General features: G+C 32.9%; 1 long non-coding RNA gene across 1 annotated transcript; it reads right to left on the bottom strand.

The window, feature by feature from the left end:
- Positions 1–2,494: 2,494 nt before the first annotated feature.
- Positions 2,495–4,170, bottom strand: LOC131155255 (uncharacterized). The gene is made up of 2 exons (XR_009136774.1): positions 3,713–4,170; positions 2,495–2,613 (listed from the first exon to the last, which is right to left on the bottom strand). It is a non-coding gene; the product is annotated as an uncharacterized LOC131155255 (long non-coding RNA).
- Between the last annotated feature and the right edge of the window lie 11,966 nt (positions 4,171–16,136).

Below are 16,136 nucleotides of genomic sequence, written 5' to 3'. Positions count from 1 at the left end.
ATTATACAGGAAATTTGGATGACAAGAGGTCTACCACAGGTAGCCAAAACTATTTGCTAGAAATCCATGTTACAGTTAGCTGTCACATTATCTACATATGAGGCAAAATATATGACAGCGATAAATGTTGCAAAAAAGGCTATGTGGTTGAAGGGATATGCAATTGAACTTGGCATAGAGTAGCAGACTATTCGTTTGCATTGTGACAATCATTGTACCGTTCACTTAACAATAAATTAAGACTATCATACTAGAAAAAAAAACAAAAAATATATTGTGATGAGACATCACAAGATACAACAGTAGATTGGACGTAAGGAGATTCAATTGGTTAAAGTGGCTACATAATAAAATACAAATAATATGTTAATGAAGGTTGTTATTAAGGGAAAGTTCATGTATTGCTTGAACTTACTCCAAATTTCTTGTTTCTGAATCAGTGATATGCAACTTAAGGTGGAGGTATAGGTTTAAAAGCTCCAAAGAGATGAATATTAGTCAAGGTGGAGATTGTTGGGTTATAGCTTATATTTTAAAAGTATTTTAACCACTTGAAGTTTATTACAAGAGGGAGATTTTGCGCGAAGGACAAGAAGATTTACAGTGGTAGCATATATAGCATGTTTGGACTAGGGCATTGTGTAATTATGTTATCATATGAGGGGATTTTAGGGTTTTCATATAAGGCTATATATATGAGAGGATTTTAGGGCTTTCATATAGGGTGATATACACCTATTTGTAGTCGAGGGTAAAAATCCTAAGGTTGCTTTTATTTGATCATATAGTGTAAATTGAACAAAAGCTCTATAAGAGAGAAAAATCCAATTATCCCTTGGCGCAAAATCCTTTAGTTTTAGCATTGCATCCCAAGGCAGTCCTTCATTATGTAGCTAACTGTTTGAAATAAATTAAAGACCAAAGGTAACATTGTTAAATGGAATTCTCAAGTGGACCATTGCCTTTCTAGCAATCTAAATTTGGATCAAGAAATCATCTATTTTTTCCATTGTAGCTACTCACTCATAAGGGATTTATAGGAAAGTGGCCTAGTATCTTAATTTTCCTAAGCCTGGTTTCATCTAGGAAAGGATTTGGAAAGGCTAATTTCTCTATGTTTTTGACTAAATTAGATTTGTGCCTTATCTCCTTTGCTTCTAGTGTTTATCATATTTGAAGGAGTAGAAACAAAATAATCTTTAAAAATATTGTTTTGAACTATGACTCTATTGTGTTTTATTTTTTCGAGGATGCCAAATGTAGGATTTCTAAATTAAGGAGATTTAGCGGATATGTAATTTGTACCATATCCCTTTTAAGCTAATATATGATCTTCTTTACCTTCTTCTAAAAAAAGTATATGCTAAAATTGCTTAATTTATTGGTTAGGAATTTGTTCAAATTTAATTTATTGCAAAATACAAACCCGATGCTATGCACATGAACGCATAGGGATGATTTTATTTTACATTTTGTATGGGACTGAAGTAAAAAAATTATTGGGTAGACTGAAAAAAAAAAAAAAAGGAGTAAACAAATTTGGTATATTAATATTTATCCATGTGTTATGCACATGATTCGAAAAATATGTACAATTGAAGAAATAAACTAATTACGAAGCTTTATTATTAAAAGAAGGTTGATAATGATGAAAAATGTTACAATTCATAAAAGTGACTTTTTAATAAATAAAAAAAGAAAAAAAATTAAGCTTTATTTTTAAATCTTGAGACAATCACAACTTAGTTGTGTACTATTAGAGTCTCAACATTATTTTCCCAATTTTTAAGACAGCCCATATATTTTTAAACTTGTAAAAAATTCAAACCACTTTCGTGCACAAATTTGCTACTACAATATATATTTTAGTACAGTTCTATATATATAGTTACTAAACGTGACTAAAATACCTGTAAAATCTTTAATAGCCGCAATAATACCTTTCAATGTATTTTGACAAAACAATATAATAGTTTAAAATCATGAAAAAAATCATCATCAAACCAAATAGAAGAATATACACTTTTTTGACAAAAAGGAACAAAATAAAATTGAACTTTTAGTTTTGATAAGGTAATATCAATTTGTTTAAGAAGCAAACTATAATAGAAATTATCTAACATGGTTTTTAATTGTTTCTTAATTTGAAAATTTAGTTAGTTTAAATATATTTACATTAGAAGATTATTTGCTTGCAATTAAAAAGCATGTGATATATTTGCTAGTAGCATTAGAAAGACAAAAAGGACAAGCATGTTTTCACATGCTAGTTGAAATGGTAATGCATGTTTCCAAAATATCTAACTTATCTCTCTCTCTCTCTCTCTCTCTCTCTCTCTCTCTCTCTCTCTCTCTCTCTCTCTCTCTCTCTCTCTCTCTCTCTCTTACTTGGTTGGCATTTAAAAATCACATATAACAATTGCAGACACCCCATTTTGTCCGAACTTATATAACAAAAATTGGGTAAGACTTTTTTGTAAAATGAGAAAACACAAGAAATAAAAAAAAATATATAGGGAAATTGAATTATTTTTTTACATTATAATAAGAAAAATAGAAAAAAAAGAATGAAATAAAAAAAAGGTCAGAGACTCCAATTCCCTATGCCGGTACCTACACATGTGCACAAAAGAGAATTAGTTATGAAATTAAAAGTGAAAGATAAATGATATTTTAAATGTCATTGAGCAACTTAAATTGGTTAATCAATTTGATTAACTAATTAGCTTTAAGTTTGATTGATCAATTTAAAATTGATTGATCAATAAAATTTAATTCAATTGCTTCTCTTATACCTATAAATAGAGGCCTTCAAAGAGTGGGAGGGACAGACAGACTATTGAGAGTGGGAGAGAGTGAGAAAGGAGTTGTTTTTGTTGAAAAATTAAGAGTGAGTTGTTGAGAAATTGAGTGGCTGAGATCGAAGAAATCAAGGAATATTGAAAATTGAAGGGTTTGAATTGTAGTAGGGGCTTGAAATTAAAATGTTCAGGCGAAAAGGAAGGAGAGAAGCTTGGGTTTGAAAGGCAAGTGCAATAGAAGGAAATTCAAGAGGCATGGAGTGGAGAATTCGAAAGCAGAGGTAAGTACAATTTGATTTTGCAAATCTCTAACCAATGATGGGTTTTGAATTTCTGTAGTTAGTGTTTAAATTCAATTTTTTTATTTATTTATAATTTAGACTGAATTAGGAATATCCATAACCAATTATTTGAATTCGAGCCAACTTGACCCAAATATAACTCGTCGACCTGTAGACCCGAGACCCAGGTCCATTGACCTTTGACCTTGCCCTATAGCCCATTTGGTTAAATCCAAAACCCAATTAGGCCTGAGATAGTTAAGCCAAATACAAAATTTAGTTAAATCCATAGCTTAATTCAGAATTTAATTAACGCAAAGACCAATTGGACCTGAAACATTTCAGCATAATTCATAATTTAATTAACCCAAAGCCCAATTTTGCCCGACTCGGTTCAGCCCAATCTAGAATTTAGAATCTAGGCCCAAATGAGCCCACAATCAATTGAAGCCCAAATCTAACCCTAACCTAAGCCTAAGCTTGAACTTAACTTGGGTTAGAACCTAGGTTTATTAACCCTTAAATTCCTATTTAGATCGTATGAAAATCCAAGAAAGCATATCAAATAAGAAAAAAAACCTAAAAAAAGAAAAGAACAAAAAGAGATTCAAAAGGAAGATTATTATCTACCTTTGGATTCCCTTGTGGATCTACTGGTTTGGAGATTCCAAGGATTTAATAGAGAGCTCTTGTTCTTTGCTCTTTGCAAGGTTCACTAAACTTGTAAAAAAGAAAAATGAGAAAAAAAAAAAGAGTTAGAAAGATCGGATGAAAAATTAAGAAAGAAACAGAAAGAGAAAGAAAAAGAGAGAGAATAAGTAGAGAGATCTACAAAAAATAGAGGAGAGAAAGAGGGGAAAATTTGCTGGGGAAGAAGAAAGAGACAAAGAAAGAGTTAGAAAGATCGGGGAAAGAAAGATATAGAGAGAGAGAGAGAAGAAGCAGAGAGATTTGTAGAAAAAGGAGAGAGAAGGAAGAAAAACTGAGAGAAAAGAAGAGATTAAAGAGAAAACAAAGAGAAAAGGGAGAGATCTGGAAAAAGGAGAAACAAGGCAAAATCTATGGGAAAGAAGAAAGAAATAAAAAGAAAAGAGAGACAAAGAGAGAAGCAAAGAAAAGAAGATGGAGCGAAAGAAAAATACTTTTATATACATGTTAGTGGGACACGTGCAATCAATTGTATGGTGTCACATGGCACAACCAAGGCCACATCTTCGAAAAGCGATGTGGCACAATCTTAGCCGTCAAATATATGCTTTCTCTAAATGATCGAATTTCTGCCACATCAACAATCCATGTCAAATCTCTAGAACCAACCAGAGGCTACTACATGGCGAGTGATGTCATGTTGACGTCACCTTACTGTAAAAAATTTAAAAAAATAAAAAATAAAAATGAAAAAAGGAAAAATATTACCACGTGGTGGGTGAGGTCATACTGACGCCACCCTAGTATAGTAGATTAAAAAAAAATAAAAAATAGGAACACGTGTTGCCACCTTTAGCTAACACGTGCCTCTCTTTCTAGCCGATTCAGACCGGTTGGACCAATCTAACTTTTTTTGAATTGCCGTCTCAGTTTAATTTTAAAAAATTGAAAAAAATAGTAAACAAATTAGAAAAGAATAATTAAAAGTTATTTGAGCTATTTTGACTTAGATAAAAAAAAATAAGAAAATAAATATATCAAAAATAAAGAAAATGTTTTTAAAATTCCTAGAAAATTTAAGAAAAATGTTGAAAATTTTTCAAAAAAATCTTTTTTCTTTTTTAAATGTGGGAATATTTTAAAGACTCTTTTAGATCAAATTTTATGAATTTTGATGAATTTATTATCTGTATATATTTTATTATTGTGTGTGTGCATCCCAATGATTAAACAATAGGTAAAGAGATATTTTAGACCTCACCTATATTAGTTCTAAGGGGGTTTATCTAATAAGATCTCCTCCTTTGGAAGTCTTATTAGACATTCTTAAATTACACTTATTTATTTATTTATTTATTTATTTTAAAATATTAATATTCTTTTGATTTTTTAAAGGAGTTAATTAAAACCATTATATTCAATTTAGGGATAATTAATGATTAATTTGGTACCATTTGTTGAAGGGTGTGTAGGGGGTGCTAGTACCTTCCCCTCGTGTAATTGAACTTCCAATCCCAACTCTAATAAAAGTAGACCAAGACTATTGGTTCCTTGGCCTTAGGATTAGTCTAGAAGCCAATCAACAAGTAGTAATTTGGTGAACTAACTGCACTAAGGAAATTAACAAGTTAGTGACAACTCCATCAAACTTATATTATTATTATTATTCCTTACCATTCTGAGCCATTCTTCGAGATGTTGCGACAACTTGGCGACTCCACTCAGGACTTTGAGAGTCGCACCATTAATGAAATGTGATTATCCAAAATATGAATTTAATGGTCTTTTCAATTACTCCATGATATTTTACTTGTGAATATGAATAATTGTTGTGTACTTGTAAATATTTTGCTTGTGTATAGAACTCCTATATGCATGTTTGATGATATATTGGGATTAGGGGATAGGCTTTTAAATCAATCTGAATGCACACACTTTCACAAGCTTTTTACCCGAGCTTTTCCTTTTTAGGAATAGATAGGGGTGTAGTACTATTAGCTCCCATGAGAAAATGTCTTTGGGGGGGTGTGTGAACCACTTCTCTAAGTTTGTACTTTATCTAAGCCCATTGGGTAAGTGTAAGCTTTACCATGAACCCGAGAAGGGGGGGGGGGTGTGAATTGGTATTTTAAAAAATTAATGCCCTAAGTTAATCCCCTAACAGCAGTATTACACAACCTTATGGTCAATCTAATGCAGATAAATTAAATCAATTTAAATATGCAGGGGAACTTAAATTGCACAATAAAATTGATCAAACATGCACCAAAAAGCAGTAAATAAGATATGACACCTAGAAATGTTATCGAGGTTTGGCAAACTGCCTACATCTCTCCTTGGCTAAGCACAAGGATTACCACTATAAGGCTCACTTAATGAGTGGAGCAGTACCAAAACAACCAGGTCAATTAACACATGACTGACCTTAACCTTTATAACCAATCCTTATTAGGCTGGATTACCGCCCCCTCAAGCCATGCCTCGAATACAACAGTATTTTCACAATATGACCGATACAATGATTATGCTTCTCAATAAAGTAGATATATACCAAACGTAATCAATCACATGCACATCAACAATATAAAAAATGTAAGTTCAGTGATGTGAATATTTATGCAAACAACACTCAACAAGATATGATCACCAAAATGTTTAAAAGTATTCTAATCAAGCTCTATCTTTGAAACAAGTTATATCAAATCTCAATAACAGATCAGGATTTCAAAGATGCTAATTAGATAATCAAACTATCTCAAAAAATATTTTCCTTCAATACAATGAGCACAAGAGTAGTTTGAAAAATATTATCACTTGTAGGAAATAATTTTGCATAACAAAAACAAAGCTATAGGAATTTTGCAATGACAATGTAAAGATCCTTAAGCTTGCTAGTTTATCCCAACATAAGATTTATAAAGTTCAAATCTGTGAGATAAAACTTAGCCAAACTCCCCAAAATCAATATCAAATAATCAATCAATACTATAAGAGTATTAGCAATATCTAGTAATCGCAAGCACAATCAATAAGCTCTCACACTACGAAGGTATATAAAAGGAATGAAGATTTGAGAGTATTTGGGCAAGGTAAGATTTTGAAAATAGAGAGAACTTTTTACTAATGACTTTCTTAATTAGTTGCTAATTCACACAAATGAACCCATATATATAGACCAAGGTCAAATTATGATCATTTAGGACATGTAGGGTATTATTAGGAAAGTTTTAAAACACATTAGAATATTTAACCCAACTTAACCCTTTTAACCCCGATAAATAATTAACCTGAGAGGATTCGGGTGGCTGAACTTTAGTTTGGTCGCCCGAATAGATTTAGCTCAAAAAGGTCTTTTAAATGGTTCGAGTGCCCAAGTTCAAACTCAGTTGGTTGAACAAAAGTCAGAAAGATTTAGTGCGCGATTCGGGTGCCCGAAAATACATTCGATTAACTGAACTGAGGGATTCGGTCGCCCGAGGCCTATTTTGAATTGAAAAGTTCGGCAGCCCAAGTTTGTGAAAATTCAGTTTATAAGGGTTCGATCGACAAAGGGCGATAGGGTCATTTTAGGTTCAGTCGCTCGAAGCCTGGTCAAACCATTAACATCCTAACGGTTTGCGCGCCCGAGATGATTTGAACACTTGGGGTTCGGTCACCCGACCTCTCTCATTTTATGCCTATTAAGTTCAATTCATTTCAACTTGATCCCCTGATTGAGCAAGTTATAATGGGGAGCGATTGTGCATTTGTGTTGGGACCTAACGTCTCACTAGGGTCTTACTGAGCTTACAGTATATCCTATATGCATGACATGCAGGTAATTATTACAGACCTTATATCTTAATTACTATTACAGACTCATATTACATAAAATGAATTATAGCATGAAACTATTCTTCAGAGTCTTCATGCTTTGCTTTGATGTGCCATTTCTTGATTTGCTAAAATGAACCTGCACATACACTTCAAAGCCATCAAATACCTGAGTATTTGTCATTATCAAAACTGGGTGTGACCAATAAGGTTAACGCTCTCCCCCTTTTTGATGATGACAAATATATCATGCAAAAAATGAGAATAGCCTTAGAAGGCTCCCCTTAACAATATGCATAATGTAAAAATATATCAATGCAAATAATTTTTCATTTAAGTTCAATTCAACCCAATTTTCAAGTCCACCTAATTTTTGCCTGCAAATAATTTTTCATTTAACTTCAATTCAACCCAATTTTCAACTCAACCCAATTTTTCCCTCTCTTATACATCTTCCCCTTTTGGCAATAGAAAAAAGGGTTATGAAATTAATAGCCTTAGACATTGGGTATAGAACATTAGTACACAAAAGAAGTTTGGGAATTTTAAAAATTTCGGTAGCATGCCGTTTGAAAATAGACATTTTTCCCAAAAATTCCTGTATAAAAATGACCTGTTTTGAATTTTAAGATCTAACAGTTTATCCACAACTACTCAACTCAAACAGTTTCCGTATGATGAAGATATAAAACATAAATTGAATCATTATCATGCAATAGATATGAAATTGTGCATTGTAAAACATAACTAATTTCATAAAGTCCAAGCCAATGAAAGATACCTAGTGTTATATTAATTGTTAGACTTTGAACTTATTAGACAGCTCCCACTAAGTTTAAGAAAATTATGAAGTATTTAGGAAACATCTCTATTATGCATGAGACCTAATTCACGTCTAATTTGTATGAACCCATCTTCTGGAAGTGGTTTAGTGAAAATGTTAGCTCATTGTTCATTTGTGCATACAAACTCAAGTGTCACATCCCTTTTCTGCACATGATCACAAAGGAAATTATGTCTAATCTCAATGTGTTTAGTTGGTGAATGTGAGATAGGATTCTTTGAAATGTTGATTGCACTAGTATTATCATATTTAATCGGTACTTTATTGTAGTGCAACCCAAAATCCATAGGTTGTTGTTTCATATGAATAGTTTGAGCACAACAACTTCTAGTCGCGATATATTTTGCTTCGGCTGTAGATATGACAATTGAATTTTGTTTTTTAGAGAACCAAGAACCGAGAGATTGTACTAAATAGTGACAAGTGCCGATAGTACTCTTCCTATCAACCTTACTACCAGCAAAGTCAGCATCAGTAAAACTAACAATCTCAAAGGTCGTATGCTTAGGATACCATAACCCTAACTCTATAGTTCTAACTACATACCTAAGGATTCATTTTACTACCAGTAGATGAGATTCCTTAGGAATGGCCTGAAACCTAGCACACATGCACACACTAAACATAATATTAGGTCTACTAGCTGTAAGATATAGAAGACTCCCAATCATGTTACGATACAATTTCACATCAACGGGGATTCCTCATTCAGCTTTATCAAGTTTATTAGAAGTACTCATAGGAGTACTAAGAATTTTACTATCTTCCATATTAATTTCTTTAGTAAGTCCCTGACATAATTAGATTGGCATATGAAAGTTTCATATTTAGCTTATCCAATTTGCAGCCCTAAAAAGAAACTAAGTTCACCCATCATGTTTATTTCAAATTCACTTTGCATGCATTTGACAAACTCATTACACAACTCATCATTAGTGGCTCCAAAGATGATATCATCAACATAAATTTGAACTAGGAACATATCATCATTTTTGGATTTGATGAAAAGTGTAGTGTCAATCTTGCCACAAGTAAACCCATTTTCTAGTAGAAACCCACTAAACCTCTCATACCAAGCTCTAGGAGCTTGCTTTAATCCATACAAGACTTTAGACGACCAGTATACATGATCTGGGCATTTATAATTTTCAAAACTGGGTGGTTGTTCTACATACACTTCTTCATTAATATAGCCATTAAGAAAAGCGCTTTTAACATCCATTTGAAATAATTTAAAATTTTTAAAAGCGAGATAAGCAAGTAGCATACGAATAGCTTCCATTCTAGCAATAGGAGCATAGGTTTCATCAAAATTAATTCCCTCTTCCTGATTATAACCCTGGGTAACTAGTCTATCTTTATTCCTAGTTACTACCCCATTCTCATCTTTCTTATTTCTATACACCCATTTGGTTTTAATAATTGTATGATTACTTGGCCTAGGAACTAGGGTCCACACTTTGCTTCTTTCAAATTGATTAAGTTCTTCTTGCATGGACATCACCCAAGACTCATCCTCAATGACTTCTTTAATATTTTTAGGTTCTTCTTGGGACAAGAAGGCGGAATGACTCACTAGGTTTTTCAAGGAAGATCTCGTGGCTACACCACAGGAAGGTTCACCTATGATTTGATCTAGAGGATGGTTTCTAATAAATTTCCAATCTCTAGGCAACTCCTGAACTTCATTTTCATTGTCATTATCTTCAGATGATTTATCATTTATTTTTGAATTTTCACTTGCATTGTTGTCATCATAAAAAAGGGAGAGATTGTTGGCCTTACAAGGCTTAAAATCCCGTTTTGACGCTAACAAATTAATGGAACTTAACATATTTGTGTGAGTAATGTTATTTCAGGGCTCACATATGAGAAAGCAAGGTCAAAGTGCTCACAAGGATCAAATGAAGTTTAAAGAGAAAACTTAAAGTATATTAAAGCTTGAAGACAAAGAAAGAGCCAAAGCAAGCATGAAGATTTAAGTGTTTAGAATGTCAATGTCTTAGAAGTCTTTATGTAAGTACTTTAATGTTTAAATATCGTTTGAAATATTTTGAAGCTCTTAGGTTAATTTATTGAACCTAGATACCTTTTACAGTACTTGGAAAATATTTTTATATGGTGAAAAGATATTTCAAAAAGGTTAAAATTATTTTTGGAATGAAAAGCACTAAAAAGAGGTTTTTCCAAATGCTGTCATTTGTTTCTACATCCTCATTAAGGTGTTTTTTTCTCTATCAAACACACCTTATTTTAACAAGTGTTCAACATGAAAGTTGTAGGATTTTATCTTAAATTTATTTTGACACCAGAACATCTAATTTGGAATTGTATAGAAAATGTTATGACCAAAATACTGAAGCGGGGTTGAAGTTGTCAGCAAACTGAACACTGTTCACGGCAGAACTTCAAAGGACTGAACAATAGACAGAACCACTTTAGATGACTGAAGTGTAACTTCAAACGTTTGAAGAATTTCTTCAGAAGACTGAAGATTAAGTTTGGACTTCTGAAGATTTTTTTGAAGGTTTTATAAAGAGGCAGAACCACTTCAGACGACTGAACTCGAATGTTCCGACGTCTAAACACTGTTAACGGATAAATTTTTTAAATATTTTAAATTCAAAATAAAGGTTGCTTGTGCCCCAAATTTTCTAAAAACTTGGAAGATAATCCAAGTAATCTTGGGTAACACGAAAATACTTTTGAAAGCCTATAAATACATGGTTTTGCAAATCAAAACACACCAGGAATTGAAAAATCTGATTGATAAGCTGAAAGTACTCTTGTTCTTACAAAGCTTTCTCTTGGTCACTCATTGAAAAACTCTTTTGTTGAGATATTCTGAAGTGTTGATCCTTCCTCCTTTGAATTCCTACTGCTAATCCTCATCTAAGAAGGATATTTGTAAATTCTATACTTTAGCTTCAATTCTATTTCATATGGATACTTTTACACTGAAGTATATAGAGTTGAACTTGTACTAATTTGCTCTTTAAGAGAGTATTTTTATACGCAGATATTTTCTCTTGTTGCTTGTTGTTTTTTGACGATTCCAGGTTGTTGGATCGTTGGCTAAGCGTGGGGTATCGCTTAGAGAGGTGTAGCTTTAACCTATTGAAGGAGTGACCGAGTGTGGGGTATCACTTGGAGAGGAGGACTCTAGCCTACTGAAGGAGTGTGTAAAGGTGTTGTTTCGCCCAACAAAGGAACTAGTTTAGTGAATCCTTTAGTTGTTTGCCAAAGGCGAGGACGTAGGCTGGGGATAAGCTGAACCTCGTAAAAATCTCGGTGTCACTTTCTTTCCCTTTACTCTTTTCATTTTCAGCACACATATAAACTACGTGAATAATTTACATTTCTTAATCATAAAAACAAATGTGGTTTGGATTTTAAATAAAGCCGAAGTTTAATTTATTTTTGGGCTTGCGGAAACCAAAAGGGAGTACGTTGGTTGATTAATATTGATTGTGGAAACCGTAAGGGAATACGTTAGTTGATCAACACCCAAAACCTATTAATGGAAGGTTTATTTGAAATTTGAATTTTGGGAAGAGTGTGGATGTTATATTGATTATCATAAAGAAAGATCAAATTACATTAATTACAGGGCTTGAATCAAATTTATTTACATAGGGCTATCAACAAAAGCTGAGAATTGCTATAAAAGTTTTCTTGATTGAATTGTGGTTAAATGATTTAAAGTTTGGTTGGATGATTGATTGTTTACTTGTGTTGTTTGGCTGTGGATTGATAAAGAAACAAGCTTTGATTGAAAGAATTATAAAAAGGGTTAAGACACTTAAAAAGAAATAAAAGAAAATTTTAAATAACTTAGTTCACATCCCCTCTTGGGACTACATCTTGGTTTTCACATGCTTCAAATATAAAACCGTTGTTGAAGGATTCAACAAGCAAGACTAAGAAAATCACCATTTTTTCCAAGACTCAATAATGTACGTGCAATCTTGATCCTTCTTATGCTTTTCAAGATTGAATGTACAACCTCTTTCTCTTCACAATGAACGCGTGCTCCCATCAAAATTAAACATGAGTCCTCAATGAATTGAGTTGTATAGTCTAGCTTTTTATCTAATGAATGCGAGCCTCCCTCTTTTTGAATGTGAAGCTCCCTTTTTTTCATCTCCTCTCCAAAGGTTAAATAGAGCTTTGCTCTCATTGCCCTTGAATATAAACGCTCCTTCTCTCCCTCTTGAGTGTGCCTCCAAGATGATTTCTCCTTTTTCTCCATCTCTCTTAATTTTTTATTTATAGTAAAAGAGTTAAGGTTTTACTAACTGGAACCTACAAATTTCCTTTTTAGGCATAGAATGATTAAAATAGGTTAAACATAGCTAATAAATAGCACAAATTTGTCCTTATTCAATAAATTAAGGAATTATATTCAAAATTGACCTAAATGAAACTTAAAAACTTCGCAAGAACGATAGCCAAATTCTAAGAACACTTGGTTAAAAATAGGCATCGATACATGATGACAGACATTTTCTTGAGCTAGTTTAAGACTTATTAGATCCTTTCTCAATATCTCATTTAAAATTATTTTACACTACCTTGACCCCTTCTACTACTAGTAACAATAACTAACTCAATCCTTATTAAAGTATTAGCAATATCTAATAATCGCAAGCACAATCGATAAGCTCTCACACTACTAAGATGTATCAAATGAATGAAGATTTGAGAGTATTTGGGCAAGGTAGGATTTTGAAAATAGAGAAAATTTTTTACTAACGATTTTCTTAATTAGTTGCTAATTCACACAAATGAACCCATATATATAGACTAAGGTCAAATTATGACCGTTTAGGACATGTAGGGTATTATTAGGAAAGTTTTAAAACACATTAGAATTTTTAACCCAGCTTAACCCTTTTAACCTCAGTAAATAATTAAGTAACCCGAGAGGATTCGGGTCTGAACTTTGAATAGATTCAGCTCAAAAAGGTCTTTTGAATGGTTCGAGTGCCCAAGTTAAAACTCGGTTGGCTAAACAAAAGTCAGAAAGACTTAGTACACAGTTCGGATGCCTGAAAATATGTTCGATTAACCGAATTGAGGGATTCTGTCGCCCGAGGCCTGTTTTGAACTGAAAATTTTGGCAGCTCGAGTTGGTGAAAAGTCACTTTATAAGGGTTCGGTCGCCCGAGGGCGATAAGGTCATTTTAGGTTCGGTCGCCCGAAACCTGGTCAAACCATTGACACCCTAACGGTTCGGGTGTTCTAGATGATTTGAACACCTGGGGTTCGGTCGCCCGATGTCTCTCATTTTATGTTTATTATGTTCAATTCATTTCAATTTGATCCCCTGATTGAGCAAGTTATTATGGGAAGTGATTGTGTATTTGTGTTGGGATCTAAGGTCTCACTAGGGTCTTACTGAGCTTACAATATATCCTATATGCATGGCATGTAGGTAATTATTACAGACCTTATATCTTAATTACTATTACAGACCCATATTACATAAAATGAATTACAACATGAAACTAATCTTGAGAGTCTTCATGCTTTGCTTTGATGTGCCATTACTTGATTTGCTAAAATGAACTTGCACATACACTTCAAAGCCATCAAATACTTGAGTATTTGTCATTATCAAAATCAAGCGTGACCTATAAAGTCAACATTCTCCCCCTTTTCGATGATGAGAAATATATCGTGCAAAAAATGGGAATAGCCTTAGAAGGCTCCCCTTAACAATTTGCATAATGTAAAACTTTATCAATACAAATAATTTTTCATTTAAGTTCAATTCAACCCAATTTTCAAGTCAACCCAATTTTTTGCCTGCAAATAATTTTTCATTTAAGTTCAATTCAACCCAATTTTCAAGTCAACCCAATTTTTTCCCTCTCTTATACATCTCCGCCTTTTGGCAATAGAAAAAAGGACTATGAAATTAATAGCCTCAGGCATTGGGTATAGATAATTAGTACACAAAAGAAGTTTGGGATTTTTAAAAATTTCGGTAGCATGTTGTTTGAAAATAAGACATTTCCCAAAAATTCCTATATAAAAATGACCTGTTTTGAGTTTTAAGATCTAACAGTTTATCCACAACTACTCAACTCAAACAATTTCAGTGTGATGAAGACATAAAACATAAATGGAATCATTTTCATGCAGTAGATATAAGAATTGTGCATTGTAAAACATAACTAATTTCATAAAGTCCAAGCCAATGAAAGATACCAAGTGTTATATTAATTGTTAGACTTTGAACTTATTAGACAACTCCCCCTAAGTTTTAGCAAATTATGAAATATTTAGGAAGCATCCCTACTATGCATGAGACCTAGTTCGCGTCTAATTTGTATGAACTTATCTTTTGGAAGTGGTTTAGTGAAAATGTCAGCTCATTGTTCATTTGTGTATACAAACTCAAGTGCCAAATCCCTTTTCTGCACATGATCACAAAGGAAATGATGTCTAATCTCAATGTGTTTAGTTTGTGAATGTGAGATAGGATTCTTTGAAATGTTGATTGCGCCAATATTATCATATTTAATCGGTACTGTATTGTAGTGCAACCCAAAATCCATAAGTTATTATTTCATATGAATAGTTTGAGCACAACAACTTCCAGTCGTGATATATTTTGCTTCGGCTATAGATAGGACAACTGAATTTTGTTTCTAAAAGAATTGAGAAACGAGAGATTGTACTAGATAGTGACAAGTGCTGCTAGTACTCTTCCTATCAACCTTACTATCGACAAAGTCAGCATCAGTACAACTAACAATCTCAAAGGTCATATGCTTAGCATACCATAACCCTAACTCTATAGTTCCAACTAGATACCTAAGGATTCGTTTTACTACCAATAGATGAGATTCCTTACGGGCGGCCAGAAACCTAGCACACATGCACACACTAAACATAATGTCAGGTCTATTAGCTATAAGATATCGAAGACTCCCAATCATCCCACGATACAATTTCACATCAACATGGATTCCTTGCTCAGCTTTATCAAGTTTGATGGAAGTACTCATAGGAGTACCAAGAATTTTACTATCTTCCATATTAAATTTCTTTAGTAAGTTCCTGACATATTTAGATTGGCATATGAAAGTTCCATATTTAGTTTGTTTAATTTGCAGCCCTAAAAAGAAACAAAGTTCGCCCATCATGCTTATTTCAAATTCACTTTGCATGCATTTGGCAAACTCATTACACAACTCATCCTTAGTGGCTCCAAAAATGATATCATCAACATAAATTTGAACTAGAAGCGTATCATCATTTTTGGTTTTGATGAAAAGTGTAGTGTCAATCTTGCCACAGGTAAACCCATTTTCTAGTAGAAACCCACTAAACCTCTCATACCAAGCTCTATGAGCTTGCTTCAATCCATACAAGACTTTAGACAACCAGTATACATGATCTGGACATTTATAATTTTCAAAACCTGGTGGTTGTTCTACACACACTTCTTCATTAATATAGCCATTAAGAAAAGCGCTTTTAACATCCATTTGAAATAATTTAAAATTTTTAAAAGCGAGATAAACAAGTAGCATACGAATAGCTTCCATTCTAGCAATAGGAGCATAGGTTTCATCAAAATTAATTCCCTCTTCCTGATTATAACCCTGGGTAACTAGTCTATCTTTATTCCTAGTTACTACCCCATTCTCATCTTTCTTATTTTTATACACCCATTTGGTTTTAATAATTGTATAATTACTTGGGAACTAGGGTCCACACTTTGCTTCTTTCAAA

The sequence above is a fragment of the Malania oleifera genome, chromosome 5 (genome assembly GCF_029873635.1).
Source record: "Malania oleifera isolate guangnan ecotype guangnan chromosome 5, ASM2987363v1, whole genome shotgun sequence".
NCBI lineage: Eukaryota > Viridiplantae > Streptophyta > Magnoliopsida > Santalales > Ximeniaceae > Malania > Malania oleifera.
The sequence above is the reverse complement of the archived record's forward strand: the minus strand, read 5'-3'. Positions and strand labels throughout refer to the sequence as shown.